This window comes from Homarus americanus, unplaced genomic scaffold, assembly GCF_018991925.1.
Source record: "Homarus americanus isolate GMGI-L3 unplaced genomic scaffold, GMGI_Hamer_2.0 scaffold58482, whole genome shotgun sequence".
Taxonomy (NCBI): Eukaryota; Metazoa; Arthropoda; class Malacostraca; order Decapoda; family Nephropidae; genus Homarus; species Homarus americanus.
The window spans coordinates 26,919-43,961 of NW_024750711.1; the positions used below are offsets into that span (position 1 = coordinate 26,919).

At 40.9% G+C, this 17,043-nt stretch overlaps 1 long non-coding RNA gene across 1 annotated transcript; it reads left to right on the forward strand.

Annotated features, from left to right (window-relative positions):
• Positions 1 to 16,968, forward strand: LOC121854152. Its single transcript, XR_006086490.1, has 3 exons — positions 1 to 60; positions 4,295 to 4,407; positions 16,909 to 16,968. It is a non-coding gene; the product is annotated as an uncharacterized LOC121854152 (long non-coding RNA).
• The last annotated feature ends 75 nt before the right edge of the window (positions 16,969 to 17,043 follow it).

Here is a 17,043-nt window from a genome sequence, read left to right on the forward strand (position 1 = left end):
GCCGTCTGGTTTATTATTGTTAGTAAATGTTAATTTGTGGGCCTTCCTCCCTCCCTCCTGGTAAGTTAACATTATGTATGGCTGTGTTAAGGTAATAACTAAGACACAGTACAACTAACGTGGCCGTCTAGTTTATTATTGTTAGTAAATGTTAATTTGTGGGCCTTCCTCCCTCCCTCCTGGTGAGTTAACATTATGTATGGCTGTGTTAAGGTAATAACTAAGACACAGTACAACTAACGTGGTCGTCTGGTTTATTATTGTTAGTAAATGTTAATTTGTGGGCCTTCCTCCCTCCCTCCTGGTGAGTTAACATTATGTATGGCTGTGTTAAGGTAATAACTAAGACACAGTACAACTAACGTGGTCGTCTAGTTTATTATTGTTAGTAAATGTTAATTTGTGGGCCTTCCTCCCTCCCTCCTGGTGAGTTAACTTTATGTATGGCTGTGTTAAGGTAATAACTAAGACACAGTACAACTAACGTGGTCGTCTGGTTTATTATTGTTAGTAAATGTTAATTTGTGGGCCTTCCTCCCTCCCTCCTGGTGAGTTAACATTATGTATGGCTGTGTTAAGGTAATAACTAAGACACAGTACAACTAACGTGGCCGTCTGGTTTATTATTGTTAGTAAATGTTAATTTGTGGGCCTTCCTCCCTCCCTCGTGGTGAGTTAACATTATGTTTGGCTGTGTTAAGGTAATAACTAAGACACAGTACAACTAACGTGGCCGTCTGGTTTATTATTGTTAGTAAATGTTAATTTGTGGGCCTTCCTCCCTCCCTCGTGGTGAGTTAACATTATGTTTGGCTGTGTTAAGGTAATAACTAAGACACAGTACAACTAACGTGGCCGTCTGGTTTATTATTGTTAGTAAATGTTAATTTGTGGGCCTTCCTCCTTCCCTCCTGGTGGGTCCGACTAATTACCCAAATGTAGCCAAATATAGCCGGAATGAAGTCAAATGATGGTCGTACATGAATAAATCGGACTGCCAATCACTTCTCGACTAGTATTTGGTGTCACAAAGTCACAAAAAATTGGAAAACTTACTTTAATCTGAGTTAATAGATCAAGTGCATGTACCGAGGGAGCGAGGAATTACCCAAATGTAGCCGGAATGAAGTCAAATGATGGTCGTACATGAATAAATCGGACTGCCAATCTCTTCTCGACTAGTATTTGGTGTCACAAAGTCACAAAAAATTGGTAAACTTAATTTAATCTGAGTTAATAGATCGAGTGCATGTACCTAACCTAACCTCGACTAGTATTTTGTGTCACGAAGTCAAAAAAAATTGGTAAACTTAATTTAATCTGAGTTAATAGATCAAGTGCATGTACCTAACCTAATCTAATCTAACCTAACACAACACAACTCAGATTAAATTAAGTTTACCAATTTTTTTTTACTTTATGACACCAAATAATAATCGAGAAGTGATTCACAGCCCGAATTACGCTTGTATGACCATCATTTGACTTCATTGCGGCTACATTTGGGTAATTCCTCGCTCCCTCGGTACATGCACGCGATCTATTAACTCAGATTAAAAGTAAGTTTTCCAATTTTTTTTTACTTTCTGACACAAAATACTAGTCGAGAAGTGATTGGCAGTCCGATTTATTCATCTACAGTAGGACCATTATTTGACTTCATTCCAGCTATATTTGGCTACATTTGGGAAATTAGTCGGACCGCTCCTGGTAAGTTAATATTATGTTTGGCTGTGTTAAGATATTAACTAAGACACAGTACAACTAACGTGGCCGTCTGGTTTATTATTGTTAGTAAATGTTAATTTGTGGGCCTTCCTCCCTCCCTCCTGGTGAGTTAACATTATGTATGGCTGTGTTAAGGTAATAACTAAGACACAGTACAACTAACGTGGCCGTCTGGTTTATTATTGTTAGTAAATGTTAATTTGTGGGCCTTCCTCCCTCCCTCCTGGTGAGTTAACATTATGTATGGCTGTGTTAAGGTAATAACTAAGACACAGTACAACTAACGTGGCCGTCTGGTTTATTATTGTTAGTAAATGTTAATTTGTGGGCCTTCCTCCCTCCCTCCTGGTGAGTTAACATTATGTATGCTGTGTTAAGGTAATATAAGACACAGTACAACTAACGTGGCCGTCTGGTTTATTATTGTTAGTAAATGTTAATTTGTGGGCCTTCCTCCCTCCCTCGTGGTAAGTTAACATTATGTATGGCTGTGTTAAGGTAATAACTAAGACACAGTACATCTAACGTGGCCGTCTGGTTTATTATTGTTAGTAAATGTTAATTTGTGGGCCTTCCTCCCTCCCTCGTGGTAATGTACTGCGCATATCATTGTCATTCCTAAAAACCCCATTTAATTCATATTACGCTATATAACATTCAAATCCACCGCGCTTGTAGAACCTCAGAAAACGGGAAACATTGTTAAAGGATAACTCACCTACTCAATGTTACTAGACCATGTGTTGTATTGTACCCAGGTACAGTTATATCATATTAATTGTATGTATTCATAGCATTAAGGAGAACTCAGGGTATCCATAAGATGAATGTTAAAGTCCAGTTGAGCCGGACTAGTGTACTGTAGGACTAAGTGTGGATCAGGGTTTGAAGGTCATACTATTTACGTCTGTGAGCGTGTAGCGAACATAACTTCCACAGATATCATATGAAAATACATGAGAACAATGATCTGGAAAAAGGATAAATGTATCAGAACTATGTGAGGTGTTGGAAGTGACCCAGAAACTATACTTGAAAGGAAATATCTTGTATGCGTCGGTATGAACTTAATACACCTCGTATCCTCACGTGACATATACCCACGACAGGTACAGTGATCAGAGAATCTTATGTCTGTGTTCAAATAGTGCAATGTGTGAGAGGAGGATCCCTCATTACAGTTTTAAGTGAAGTTGATACACCCCCGCCATGAACATTCAGCCTTTGTTTTAAGGCGCGTCATGTACCCGCCTCGGGTGTGCCGCGTTGATATTATAACCCAATGAATTTACCCACGAACTAGCAAACCAAGACCTTACCTTAGTGTGTAATTTAGGATTAAAATATGTGTTTATACGGCATGAGTGACAATTTACCGAAAAGTGTTCAGGTGAGAACCTTAAGAAATTAAAGTAAAAATTAAAGATTGGAAACTGTAGGCCTATGCGGTGACGAGCGGCAGGGCACTGCCCTCAGTACCCTCCGTTCTACCGTCACCTCAGGTCCCATGCGGTCGGAGTGCCTTGTTGCCCGGCAGCCATTATCCCTATGAGCGTCCCAACATGTGGTGAATACTCCCAGCTATGCCAATCCACTGTGAACCTGTGGATTTCCAGCACACCACTCCAAATGAGTAGTAACAAATAAGGAAACCTTGAGAAACTCTGCGGTCGCCACTTGGAGCGACCTATAATACCAGGCGTAGAAATAGTACTGGTATGTCTCTTGGTGAATCCCTCGTCTTTACCCACCGAGGGCGGTGTGCGAACGAGGTGCCTGTTGTGTATACCTAAAAGTTACAAGGAGTCCCATACCTGCAGGTGTGGAGTGTAACAGGTGTGTTGAGATGGTGCTACTATGTATGATAACCGACGGTGCTATATTCCATATAGGTGGAGCAGTCTGATGTGTTAAGGGCTAGTGTAAGAAGGAATGACCAAGGTAAGGTGGTCACAGATTGTTATGCAGTAAGTATGTGGATAACACGCCATTAATGTAAGAGTCTGGTGCCCATCTGGGTAACCAACATTTTCGTAGTTCTTCCGAGGAAGACCAATTCATGTGTATGTTTTTTACCAGTATGCTTTATAAGGAATAAATTAATTAAGACATATTGTGGTTTCACCCTTCTTTCCCCTTATCGATCTGGTCAATGGAAAACCTAGCCCATTGCCTAGTCCACTCTGCACGCTACCTAACGAGCTACATGCTGTCCAGAGGGGGTCTGGTGGCAGCAACCCTTAGAAATTAAGATAGAGTTAAGTATTCCCCCTTAGCATTAGTGACCCCCAGTCTGGCAGTATAAATTGGTGGCTATAGCGGTGGGATGGTTTTTAATCATTGATCAAATCCGAGGGAATTGAAGCTGTGATTTACGTTGCAGAAATAGACAAGTATTTTAATGATGGATTATCTGATTTTTGAGGGATACTTGCAGGTGAATAACATTGAGTACAGAAATGTAAGAAGAATTTTTAAAAATTTATACAGTACTGAAGTCATGTGTGTCATTGATGTGTTGTGTGTTGGTGTTTTATCCAGTGTTAATATGTATTAATAATTACAGAAGTTGTGGATTAACCTTGTTGGCGTTGAAGTAAGGGAGTCCACACTGTGTCTGAGAAGTGTCTCAAGTGGTTCGCCTATGGAATACCATAGGACTTTTGGTCTCCAGTTCATGTGAGTTATAATTTTTGGTGCCATGTTAAGGTGTGGTATTGTACCATTGATCAATTCAGGTTGTAGTAGTACAGGAGAGTAGTTGTGTTAAGTGGTTCGTATTTGTCTTGGGTCGAGGGGTAACATTTTTAGGTCAAAATGGATGAGTCAGTAGAACAGGGAAGTACCATAGTTGGGGACACATTGGCAGAGAGATTGGAACGGGCGTTGCTGATCAACGAGAGACAATACTCGGAGTTAGAAGAATTACAGAAACAGATTAAGGAACTAAAACAAACACTCCAGCATGCAAAGAACCCAAACAATGAGCAAGAGTCAGTTGTAGGAGATGACACAACCCCACTACCAAATAGTAGGAGCGCCGTCAGCGTAAACATTCCATGCCACTTTAACCATACTGATAAGCTGACATTGGAAGAATTGCAGAGCTTACAGGTAGACGAGGTCCTTAGTAAGTTTTTTTGGAAAGTTGAAAGATGTGTGACAGAGGATGAGGGAAGAATATCAACTGCCCTGAGTTGGATGGAAAACAGCGTGGCCAAGTTGGTACGGCCATTGTTAGTGGCAGTTAGTGAGGACTGGGACAGTTTCAGAAAGGTTATGTTAAGATTGAATTTAGGACCATCCACCGAAGATGAAGCATGCGAGGTGTTGAAACGAATCGTGTATAACGTGAATAATAACCCCCGATATTATGTAGGTGACATGAGAGCGAGGTTGGCAGTCATGGAGAAGTAGTTTGGAGCAGTAACCACTAAAGATACTTACATAATACAAAGACTGTACAGAGCTGTGCCTAAACCAATGCAGAGAGACTTAACCCCCTATATACAAGACTGCCGTACATTGGATTCATTTGTAAGAATGTTAGAGCGAAGTAGGAGTGAATATCTGGGTGGGGATAGCAGGGACTTATATCACTTTAGACAATCCCGCCACGAACAAGTACAACCCACGACAATATTTGAGAATTATAGAGTTCAGGGAGACTACCGTATGAACGAGACTGACGGCAGACGGGATCAGAACACGAGGTGGAAGGAGACTAACACTCAAAGTTGGACAGGGAATGAATGGTGTGGGTATTGTAGGAGGGACAGTCATAGCCCGCATAATTGTCCCTCCAGGCCCAGACCAGGTTCATGTTACATGTGCATGAGGATGAACTGTAGGAGTTTCTTTTCCACTTGTCCAAGACGCCAAGCTAGGAATCCCCCTTCGGGCCAATGACCACGACATCCATACCCACACAGTTCTCCATGTATTAAGTTACCTATATGTGGACATACTTGTATAACGTTGGTTGATACGGGTAGTGAATCTACGATCATTAATGATAGTTTGGTGAGGGCCTTGAAGGTGGGGCCCATTAGGCCTTGTACCGAGAGATATGTAGCTCTTAACAGGGAAGAGTTTAAGGCCCAAGGCACTGTTGTCATCAGTGTACAGTTGTCCCGTAGGAAAAGAATCCGCCACCAAGCTGTAATAGTGGAAGATAGCATGTTGGACACTGATGTATTATTGGGAGCAGACATTTTAGGCAGATTTGGAGTTTGGTGGCATCACGAAAAAAATCAGTTCATTTGGGGGGGGGGGTCATAAACAAGTTTATTGGAAACCAAGTCATGGAGGAAAGTTGCGAACGGTTGTCAAAGTCAAACAGCTCACGAATGCTTCGATCTTATCTTCTCCCAAGGAGCTAACTAACTTACACGTTGATAGGAAGACTATAATAAGTGGGCACAGTTCTCAGATTAGACCAGTTAAAGTGAAGGTAGGGTTAGGTCAGACCTTAGGTATCAGATTTACGCATAAGGGGTTGAAACAACAACCGGATATATGTGTGGTAGTCCAAGATGATTCCTGTGTTTGTGTTCCTATGAGTAATGTTTCGGAGCAGCCAGTGTGTTTGAGTCCTGGTACGGTTTTAGGTGAATATGAAGTAGTTAATGATGATGAATTCTGTTACTTTGATGATGAAGGGCATAATCTCGGAACTATCTCACACATTTATGAAGAGTTAGGTAAGGTAGACCGGTCTGTAGAAATACCACTGTGCTCACCACATCACCTGGCCATACAGAGAGAAAATGATAAGAGGTCTAACAAAATCCCCTTAAGATTGACTCATGATGTGAAATTCCCAACTCAATGCATACTTTGTAGGGGTATGGAAAATTCCCCAGTCCAGAAAATTAGACGAGCTCAAGAAGTATTAAATTCTATGGTACCAGACTGTGATGAAGTGAAGCGTGGAGAAACTAGACAGGACAAATTGAAGGAGTTAATTAGGACCCAGCAATGGCCACACTTGGATAGGGACATGCGGACACAGTTGCAACAGGTGGTAATGAATCATGATGCATTGTTTGTCTTAGGTCCAAATGAAATAGGAACAATTAAGGGTTTGCCAGCTAACATCCCATTGGTCAATGAACAACCTGTAAGAGGACCTCAGTATAGGTATCCCGAGAAAGCCAAGGGTACTATTAAAGAAATGATGAGAGACATGAGAGATAGGGACATCATTGAACCATCAACCGCTGTCTGGCTATCACCTATCGTGTTAGTAACTAAACCTAATGGATCGAAACGTATGTGCCTCGATTTCCGAGCAGTCAACAAACACTTGAAAGTAGATATACAACCCTTGCCAAGATTGGATGAATTAGTTGAGAAGGCTGCCGGAAATAAATATTATGCCACCTTAGATTTGAAAGATGCTTACTATCAGGTAATTCTTGGTCCTCACAGTAGAGACATAACCACCTTCAGTGATGGATATAATTTATGGCGGTTCAAATGCCTCCCTTTTGGTTTGTCAGCCAGCCCAGCCGTTTTTACTAGGGAAGTAAACAGGGTCTTAGCTCCTTTAGCAGAAGAAGATTGGGTCAGGAACTATCTAGATGATGTCATGTGTGGGCTAATGATCTCAATACCCTCATGGGCAGATTGGCTAAAGTATTTGACAGGTTTGTAAATATGGGAATCAAATTAAATCTATCTAAATGTCAGTTTGGTCAAAGACAAGTAAAATTCTTGGGACATATTGTGCCAGAGAAAGGCATTGAGCCGGATCCTGAGAATGTAAAAGCAGTAACAGAGTGTAAACCATCCACTAATGTCAAACAAGTCCAACAATTTTTAGGGATGTGCGGGTTTTATCGTAAGCATGTTTCCAATTTTGCTAAGATTGCATATCCTATCACAGAACTCACTAAGAAACAGGCTGCCTTTGCTTGGACAGAAGAATGCCAGACAGCTTTTGAAACGTTAAAGCGGACATTAGCTTCCTTTCCAGTACTGGTAAAAGTAGACATGGATAAACCCTTTGAGCTACACAGGATGACGGTTCTTTGCGTCCTGTTGGGTATTTCTCTCGGAAACTAAAGCCCGCGGAAACACGGTATTCCACCACTGACCAAGAAGCATTAGGAATAGTGTTAGCCTGTAGATTTTTCCATCATTTTTTGTGGGGTTCCCAATTCACCATCAAAACTGATCACCAGCCGTTAACGTCTGTTTTTAACAAGAAAACTAAAAGTCAAAGAATGAATAGATGGATGTTGGAAATGAAGGATTACATCTATAAGATAGAGTACAAACCTGGAAAGGCAAATCTAGTCGCGGACGCATTGAGTAGGCCGGTAGGGGCCCTAAGGAAAGTAGCCAGGAGTAGGACGGCAGGTCAGTTCCCTCAGCTAGACGGGTTAACGCATCGGCAGTTAGGAGTAGAACAAAGAAAAGAAGAGAGATGGGAAGCATTGGCTAGTTATTTAGAAGGAGGACAGGTACCCAAACATAAATATCCCAAGACGACTATTGACAAATTTAAAGTAGTGGAGGGGGTATTGTATTTAGTGAAGGAACAAATTGATAAAGCATTGATGTACTGCCTTGTAATACCTGATCATTTGCGTAGAGCAGCACTAGAGTGGGCACATAACAGAGAGGCCTCAGGTCACTTAGGACAGTGGAAGACTATAGCCAGAGTAGAAGGCCTTTTCTATTGGCCCAATTATTGCAGAGACTGTGTGAAATTTGTAGAATCATGTGAAGTGTGTCAAAGATTCATAGGGACAAAAGGGTTAGAACAGCAATGGCAGGGGATGTCAGAAGTAACTAAACCTTTGGAGAGAGTATCTGTGGACTTGACAGACTTACATAATAGTGTGAATGGATATCGCTATGTGTTGACCGTCATAGATCACTATTCTACGTTTGTCAATTTTATCCTTTGACAACCAAATCCACTCAGGAAGTGACCAGAGAATTTGGTAAATTCATTAATGTTTTTGGTAGCCCTGGAGTAGTCATTGCAGATAATGGAAGTGAATTTACAGCAACACAGTTTAGAGAATTACTGTATGTAAAGTAACTGGCATTAAGAACTATTTTACATTGCCTTACCACCCTAGAGGTAATAGTGTCACAGAGAGAATGCACAGGACCTTTAATACAACACTTGCAATCATGTGTGAAGATAATCCACTTCAGTGGTCAAAATTTCTCAGTCCCGTGCAGTCGGCTCTGAACACGTCTGTCCATGGCACAACTGGGGTACAGCCCCATTTTGCTTTTTTTTCGAGGCATGTACAAAGACAAATAGGAATTGACTTACCTATAATAGAGAATTAGAGTAGTCAAGAGTTGAAAGAAGCCCATAGGTTGATAAAAGAGATGTCTGCCAGAATGTCACGAGAGACCAGAGAGAGAGCAAATAGATCAAGAACGAACCAAACTGTGCAGTTAGGAGAAACAGTATGGGTGAGGAATGAATGGCCCAACCCTGGGACCAGTAGGAAGTTGAATACCAAGTGGAGGGGTCCGTACACTATAACAGAAATTATACGAGATGGTGCCGCGTATGAGTTGACTAACCCCTTGGACGAAAGTGAGGTGATAAAGAGGGCGGCTGAGAAAGTAAAGAGGTATGTAAGTAGAGACATGTTTGTTCAGCTGAATGAGCCCCTACTCCCACCCTATGATTCTTCCTCGGACTCGGGTTCAGACGAAACAGATGAGGAAAGTGAGGACAGAAATGTGGAAGGTCAACCTGCAAGTAGATTCCCTGTGAGGCAGAGGAGACCAGTAGTTAGAATGGATTTGTAGGAAATATAGTTCCAGAATGTTGCTTCAATTGAATATTATTGGCTTTCCAGTTTGTTAGGTTAATTTGTTGAATTATAAAGTTTTTGGTGGGGGAGACAGTTGCTCAGATGGTTTGTCGGGATGCTTTTTGAAGATCAGCTGTTAGTAGTGGTATCTATATTGTCTGAAAATGTTTTTTTTGGGGGTTGTTGACTTCGTCAGTCGTACAGAAGTCACCCCAACATTGTAAATCCCAGTTCTTACGAACTGAATTCCGGAAATCCAGTTGCTGCCTATGTTGTCGAAAGGAAAAATCTCAGTTTATGTGTGTCATAATTTTTTTTTGGGTTGTTGACTCACTCCAGGTGAGGGAGTCACCCCGACTTTGAAATCCCAGTTCTTATGAACTGAAGTCCGGAAATCCAGTTGCTGCCTATGTTGTCGAAGGGAGAAATCTCAGTTTATATGTGTGTCGAAAGTTTTTTGGGTTGTTGACTCGCTCCGGGTGAGGAAGTCACCCCGACCTTGAAATACCAGTTCTTCTGAACTGTGAGATAGAAAATACGTGTCTTGTGTTATGAGCCCCAATGTGTACGTCTAGAACCACGGTTTTGTGTTGAAAAGGTGAATTATTATTGAAACAAAGTAGTAATCTGAGGAAGTGTCTGATGTAACTAATTCCCCATTCATAGACAAGAATTTAAATTCCTTAGTATATGTAATTTCATGCAGAGAACTTTTGTTGTAGATGTAATGTTAAAGAGTCACTGTTTATGTGCTGGTGCCAAAAGTATGTTGAGGTAATACGCTGATGAACTGTTAGGGGAATGTTCCCTATACTATATTGTACTGAAATAAGAGTTGATAAGTTGTTGCATGTATAGGTAACGGAGACTCGAGTATGAAAAGTTTGTCTCCTTATAATTTTCTTTTTACTGATATATTGTGTACCGAACTAGCAGGATTGTAAACGGTTGTCTGATGTATATGGTAGTGGAGACGCTCGTGGGAAACGTTTAAGTCTCCTAATGTTTTGTTTGACGTATTAACGTACTCTAATCCCGAACTGTTAGGATGTTGTAAAATGTATGTACACTACAGCGTTAGTGCTTTTGCATATTATTTCGCATGATATGAATCTTTGGGAGGGAAAGGCTATGTACTGCGCACATCATTGTCATTCCTAAAAACCCTATTTAATTCATATTACGCTATATAACATTCAAATCCACCGCGCTTGTAGAACCTCAGAAAACGGGAAACATTGATAAAGGATAACTCACCTACTCAATGTTACTAGACCATGTGTTGTATTGTACCCAGGTACAGTTATATCATATTAATTGTATGTATTCATAGCATTAAGGAGAACTCAGGGTATCCATAAGATGAATGTTAAAGTCCAGTTGAGCCGGACTAGTGTACTGTAGGACTAAGTGTGGATCAGGGTTTGAAGGTCATACTATTTACATCTGTGAGCGTGTAGCGAACATAACTTCCACAGATATCATATGAAAATACATGAGAACAATGATCTGGAAAAAGGATAAATGTATCAGAACTATGTGAGGTGTTGGAAGTGACCCAGAAACTATACTTGAAAGGAAATATCTTGTATGCGTCGGTATGAACTTAATACACCTCGTATCCTCACGTGACATATACCCACGACAGGTACAGTGATCAGAGAATCTTATGTCTGTGTTCAAATAGTGCAATGTGTGAGAGGAGGATCCCTCATTACAGTTTTAAGTGAAGTTGATACACCCCGCCATGAACATTCAGCCTTTGTTTTAAGGCGCGTCATGTACCCGCCTCGGGTGTGCCGCGTTGATATTATAACCCAATGAATTTACCCACGAACTAGCAAACCAAGACCTTACCTTAGTGTGTAATTTAGGATTAAAATATGTGTTTATACGGCATGAGTGACAATATACCGAAAAGTGTTCAGGTGAGAACCGTAAGAAATAAAAGTAAAAATTAAAGATTGGAAACTGTAGGCCTATGCGGTGACGAGCGGCAGGGCACTGCCCTCAGTACCCTCCGTTCTACCGTCACCTCAGGTCAGTGTCCTAGCGGGCTATATCCCGCCCTATAATTAAGGCTTATATAGAAGTTATTACAGTTTAAAGCTTTGCCTGATATATAAGTGCAATAGTAATGTGTTAGGGGGTGTGATAACCGCCCGTCAGGCATTATTTCTGAGTACCCTCCGTTCTACCGTCACCTCAGGTTCCATGCGGTCGGAGTGCCTTGCTGCCCGGCAGCCATTATCCCTATGAGCGTCCCAACAGGTGGTGACTACTCCCAGCTATGCCAATCCACTGTGAACCTGTGGATTTCCAGCACACCACTCCAAATGAGTAGTAACAAATAAGGAAACCTTGAGAAACACTGCGGTCGTCACTTGGAGCGACCTATAATACCAGGCGTAGAAATAGTACTGGTATGTTACTGGTATGTCTCTTGGTGAAGCCCTCGTCTTTACCCACCGAGGGCGGTGTGCGAACGAGGTGCCTGTTGTGTATACCTGAAAGTTACAAGGAGTCCCATACCTGCAGGGGTGGAGTGTAACAGGTGTGTTGAGATGGTGCTACTATGTATGATAACCGACGGTGCTATATTCCATACAGGTGGAGCAGTCTGATGTGTTAAGGGATAGTGTAAGAAGGAATGTTAGTAAATGTTAATTTGTGGGCCTTCCTCCCTCCCTCCTGGTAAGATAACATTATGTATGGCTGTGTTAAGGTAATAACTAAGACACAGTACAACTAACGTGGTCGTCTGGTTTATTATTGTTAGTAAATGTTAATTTGTGGGCCTTCCTCCCTCCCTCGTGATAAGTTAACATTATGTGTGGCTGTGTTAAGGTAATAACTAAGACACAGTTCAACTAACGTGGCCGTCTGGTTTATTATTGTTAGTAAATGTTAATTTGTGGGCCTTCCTCCCTCCCTCCTGGTAAGTTAACATTATGTATAAGAACATAAGAATGGAGGAAACTGCAGCGGGCCTATTGGCCCATACTGGGCAGTCCCGTTTACACCCAACCCCTATTGCTCATATGAGCATCCAACCTATGTTTGAAGCAATTCAGCGTATTCGAGTTAATGATGATGTTTGGTAACTTGTTCCATTCATCCACTACTCTGTTTCCAAACCAGTGTTTACCTATTTCTCGCCTAAATCTAAATTTATCTAATTTAAAACCATTGTTACGAGTTCGCTCCTGGTTGGATAGTTTGAGTACCTTTGTAATGTCCCCTTTGTTTAGCCCTGCCTTCCACTTATACACCTTTATCAGGTCGCCCCTCGCTCTACGTCTCTCGAGGGAGTGCAAATTAAGATGCTTTAACCTGTCTCTATACTCAAGGTTCCTAATGCCTGGGATTAGTCTTGTCATTCTCCTCTGAATTCTTTCCAAGGATTCTATATCCATTCTGTAATACGGTGACCAGAACTGAACTGCGTAATCCAGGTGTGGTCTCACAAGAGCAAGATACAGTTTTAGGATGACCTCGCTAGTCTTGTAACTAACACTCCTTTGTATGAACCCAAGTACTTTATTAGCCTTGTTACGAGCAAAAACACATTGTTTACTTGGCTTAAGGTTCCTACTTATCATTACTCCTAAATCTCTCTCGCAGTCGGATTTCTCTATGGCATCGTTGTTCATCTGGTATCTGGTTTCCCTGTTTACATCTCCTATACTGAGTACTTTACATTTGTCGACGTTGAATTTCATCTGCCATTTTTCAGACCATTCGAAAAATTTGTTTAGATCTTCCTGTAGTTTTGCCGAGTCCTCGTCAGATTTGATAACACGTCCTATTTTAGTGTCATCAGCAAATTTACTTATGTTGCTGTCTATGCCGATATCTATGTCGTTTATGTATATAATAAATAATAATGGTCCAAGTACTGAGCCTTGGGGAACTCCACTTGTGACGTTGCTCCAATGGGACTTAGTGCTGTTAATGCTCACTCGCTGTTTCCTGTCCTGTAACCACGCCCTAATCCATTTAAGGATGTCACCTTTGATGCCATGAGCTTCTACCTTTCTAATTAGTCTTTCGTGGGGGACTCTGTCGAAGGCTTTGCTAAAGTCGAGATATACCACATCATAATTGTGCCCCTCGTCCACCGATTCGAAAACTGATGAAAAGGATGTTAATAGATTAGTTAGGCAAGAACGTCCGCTTGTGAAGCCATGCTGGGAATCATTGATCAATCGGTGCTTCTCCAGGTGATTTCGAATAGAGTTTGAAATGATTGCTTCCAGTAATTTGCCTACTATTGATGTTAGACTGATTGGGCGGTAGTTAGAGGATAGTGATCTATCCCCTTCTTGAAAATCGGTATTACATTCGCTATCCTCCAGGATTCTGGTACTACACCTGTTTTTAATGACATGTTAAACAACTTTGCTAAGGGCATACTAAGCTCTTCCTTACATTCCTTTAATACTCTGGCAAATATCTCATCGGGACCAGGTGACTTATTTGGCTTTAGTTTGTCTATTTGCTTACTAACATCGTTGCTAGTCACTACTATCCCACTAATTTGTTTTCTTCACTATCTCTGTATGGCTGTGTTAAGGTAATAACTCAAGACACAGTACAACTAACGTGGCCGTTTGGTTTATTATTGTTAGTAAATGTTAATTTGTGGGCCTTCCTCCCTCCCTTGTGGTTAAGTTAACATTATGTATGGCTGTGATAAGGTAATAACTAAGACACAGTACAACTAACGTGGTCGTCTGGTTTATTATTGTTAGTAAATGTTAATTTGTGGGCCTTCCTCCCTCCCTCGTGGTAAGTTAACATTATGTATGGCTGTGTTAAGGTAATAACTAAGACACAGTACAACTAACGTGGCCGTCTGGTTTATTATTGTTAGTAAATGTTAATTTGTGGGCCTTCCTCCCTCCCTCCTGGTAAGTTAACATTATGTATGGCTGTGTTAAGGTAATAACTAAGACACAGTACAACTAACGTGGCCGTCTGGTTTATTATTGTTAGTAAATGTTAATTTGTGAGCCTTCCTCCCTCCCTCCTGGTAAGTTAACATTATGTATGGCTGTGTTAAGGTAATAACTAAGACACAGTACAACTAACGTGGTCGTCTGGTTTATTATTGTTAGTAAATGTTAATTTGTGGGCCTTCCTCCCTCCCTCCTGGTAAGTTAACATTATGTATGGCTGTGTTAAGGTAATACCTAAGACACAGTACAACTAACGTGGTCGTCTGGTTTATTATTGTTAGTAAATGTTAATTTGTGGGCCTTCCTCCCTCCCTCGTGGTAAGTTAACATTATGTATGGCTGTGATAAGGTAATAACTAAGACACAATACAGTAAGTAAGTAAAGTGGATTTATCGTCCTGTGTACCACCATCAGGGCCGTGGGCTCGTAACACTCGTCATGCCCACGGTGCCCACAGTTAAGAATGGAGGAAACTGTAGCTGGCCTATTGACCCATACTGCGCCTAAGTTTGTGTGTGGATGTGGGTCACCTCGATTATGCGGTTCAGTTCTGGTGCCCTTATTATAGAATGGATATCAATTCACTAGAGTCGGTGCAGCGAAGAATGACGAAAATGATTCCGGGACTTAGAAACCTTACATATCAGGATAGGTTAAAGAAACTTAACTTGCATTCCCTAGAAAGACAAAGAGTGCCGGGAGATATGATAGAAGTATTTAAGTGGGTGAAAGGAATCAATAAAGGGGATATAGATAAAGTTCTTATAATATCCGAGCAGGATAGGACTCGGAGCAACAGATTTAAGTTGGATAAGTTTAGGTTTAGGAGGGAGATAGGAAGAAACTGGTTCACAAATAGGGTGGTGGACGAGTGGAACAAGCTCACCAACTTTGTAGTAAGTGCTGGAACTCTGGAAAGTTTCAAAAGGAGGCTAGATAGATTCATGGATGATAGAGAGTGGTAGTAACTCTCAACAGGAGCTGCCATGCACAGGCCAACCGGCCTATTGCAGACTCCTTATGTTCTTATGTTCTTTTGACCCGTTATAGTACAGTGACCCCTCGGTTAACGAACTCAATCCGTTCCAGAAGGTCGTTCGTTAACCGAAACCATTGTTTCAATGGGTTTTTGGGTAATTGGTTCCAGCTCACCAAAAATTGCCTAAATTCAACAAAAATGGTAGAAAAGTTCACTTACTTTGAGGTGTGTATGTAGAAGGCTCCTGGATGATGATGATGGGAATTAGAATGGGGGTGGAGGAGAAGGAAGAAGAGAAGGCATTGGGGTGGAAGAGAAGTCACCCCATGGCACTATTTCACCCATAAAATTTTAGTTCTCTTGGTGTATTTGAAGATTATTTTCTTTAAATCAACACTGCACTGCATTATATATTGTCAATATGTAAATTAAATTTCAAAATGATCAATAATTTGCTTGGAAACACAGAAAAAAAGCGTTTAGTTGAAGAGAGTCTCAAGCAAGATGTTGCCTCCAGTGAAAACAGAGAGAGACTAACGCCTGTTTGCTGTGTTAAGAGGCTGGATGCCGCACATTAATCTAGTCACTTTACCTTCAATTATGTTCAATAATTGTTAAAATGACTAAAAAATTGAATATTAAACTTTTAAAATTATTGAATAGTATAAACTTCTTGATATTTACTAAAATAGTAAGGAATTTAAGCCCTAAAACCGATTAATGTATTGGCGGACTGATACTAAAGCTGGTTGCCCGGCCAGTGCAAGCGAAAACATGTTGAGGTCGGTTCGTAAGAAATTCGTTAACTGAATTTTTGTTCGTTAACCGAATTGAAGATCCTTATGGAAGGCAGTTCGTTAACCGAAATTTCGTTAACCGAGGCGTTTGTTAAACGAGGGGTCACTGTACATCCTTCTTTACTCACACAGCCAAACTGTGTCTGTGTGGATGTGGGTCACACTATAATAACCCGTTCTAGTACATCCTTCTTTACTCACACAGCCAAACTGTGTCTGTGTGGATGTGGGTCACACTATAATAACCCGTTCTAGTACATCCTTCTTTACTCACATAGCCAAACTGTGTCTGTGTGGATGTGGGTCACACTATAATAACCCGTTATAGTACATCCTTCTTTACTCACACAGCCAAACTGTCTCTCTGTGGATGTGGGTTACACTATATTAACCCATTATAGTACCTCCTTCTTTCCTCACACTGTGGAATGCTCTGCCTTCTGTGTTTCCATACCCATGCAATCTGTCACTTCAAAAAGCTGGTTTTCCGTCATCTTTGCGGTGTAGATTAATATAACCTTTTTATTTTATACTTTTAAATTATTTTTACTCTTATTTTACACAAATTGATTTAGTCACTTGTAGTTTTCATTTATAAATTGGACTTTTATAAGAATATTATCTAAGGCAAAATATTTTGTTTCAGATACTGTGATGTCACATCTCAAGACCAAGTGTAACTAAGAAGAAGTTCACAATGTCAAGCAGAGGTAAAAAGTTATCCTGTGAGGAATGTGGGAAATGTTTCTCCTGGAAGAGTAATCTCAAGAGACACATTCTT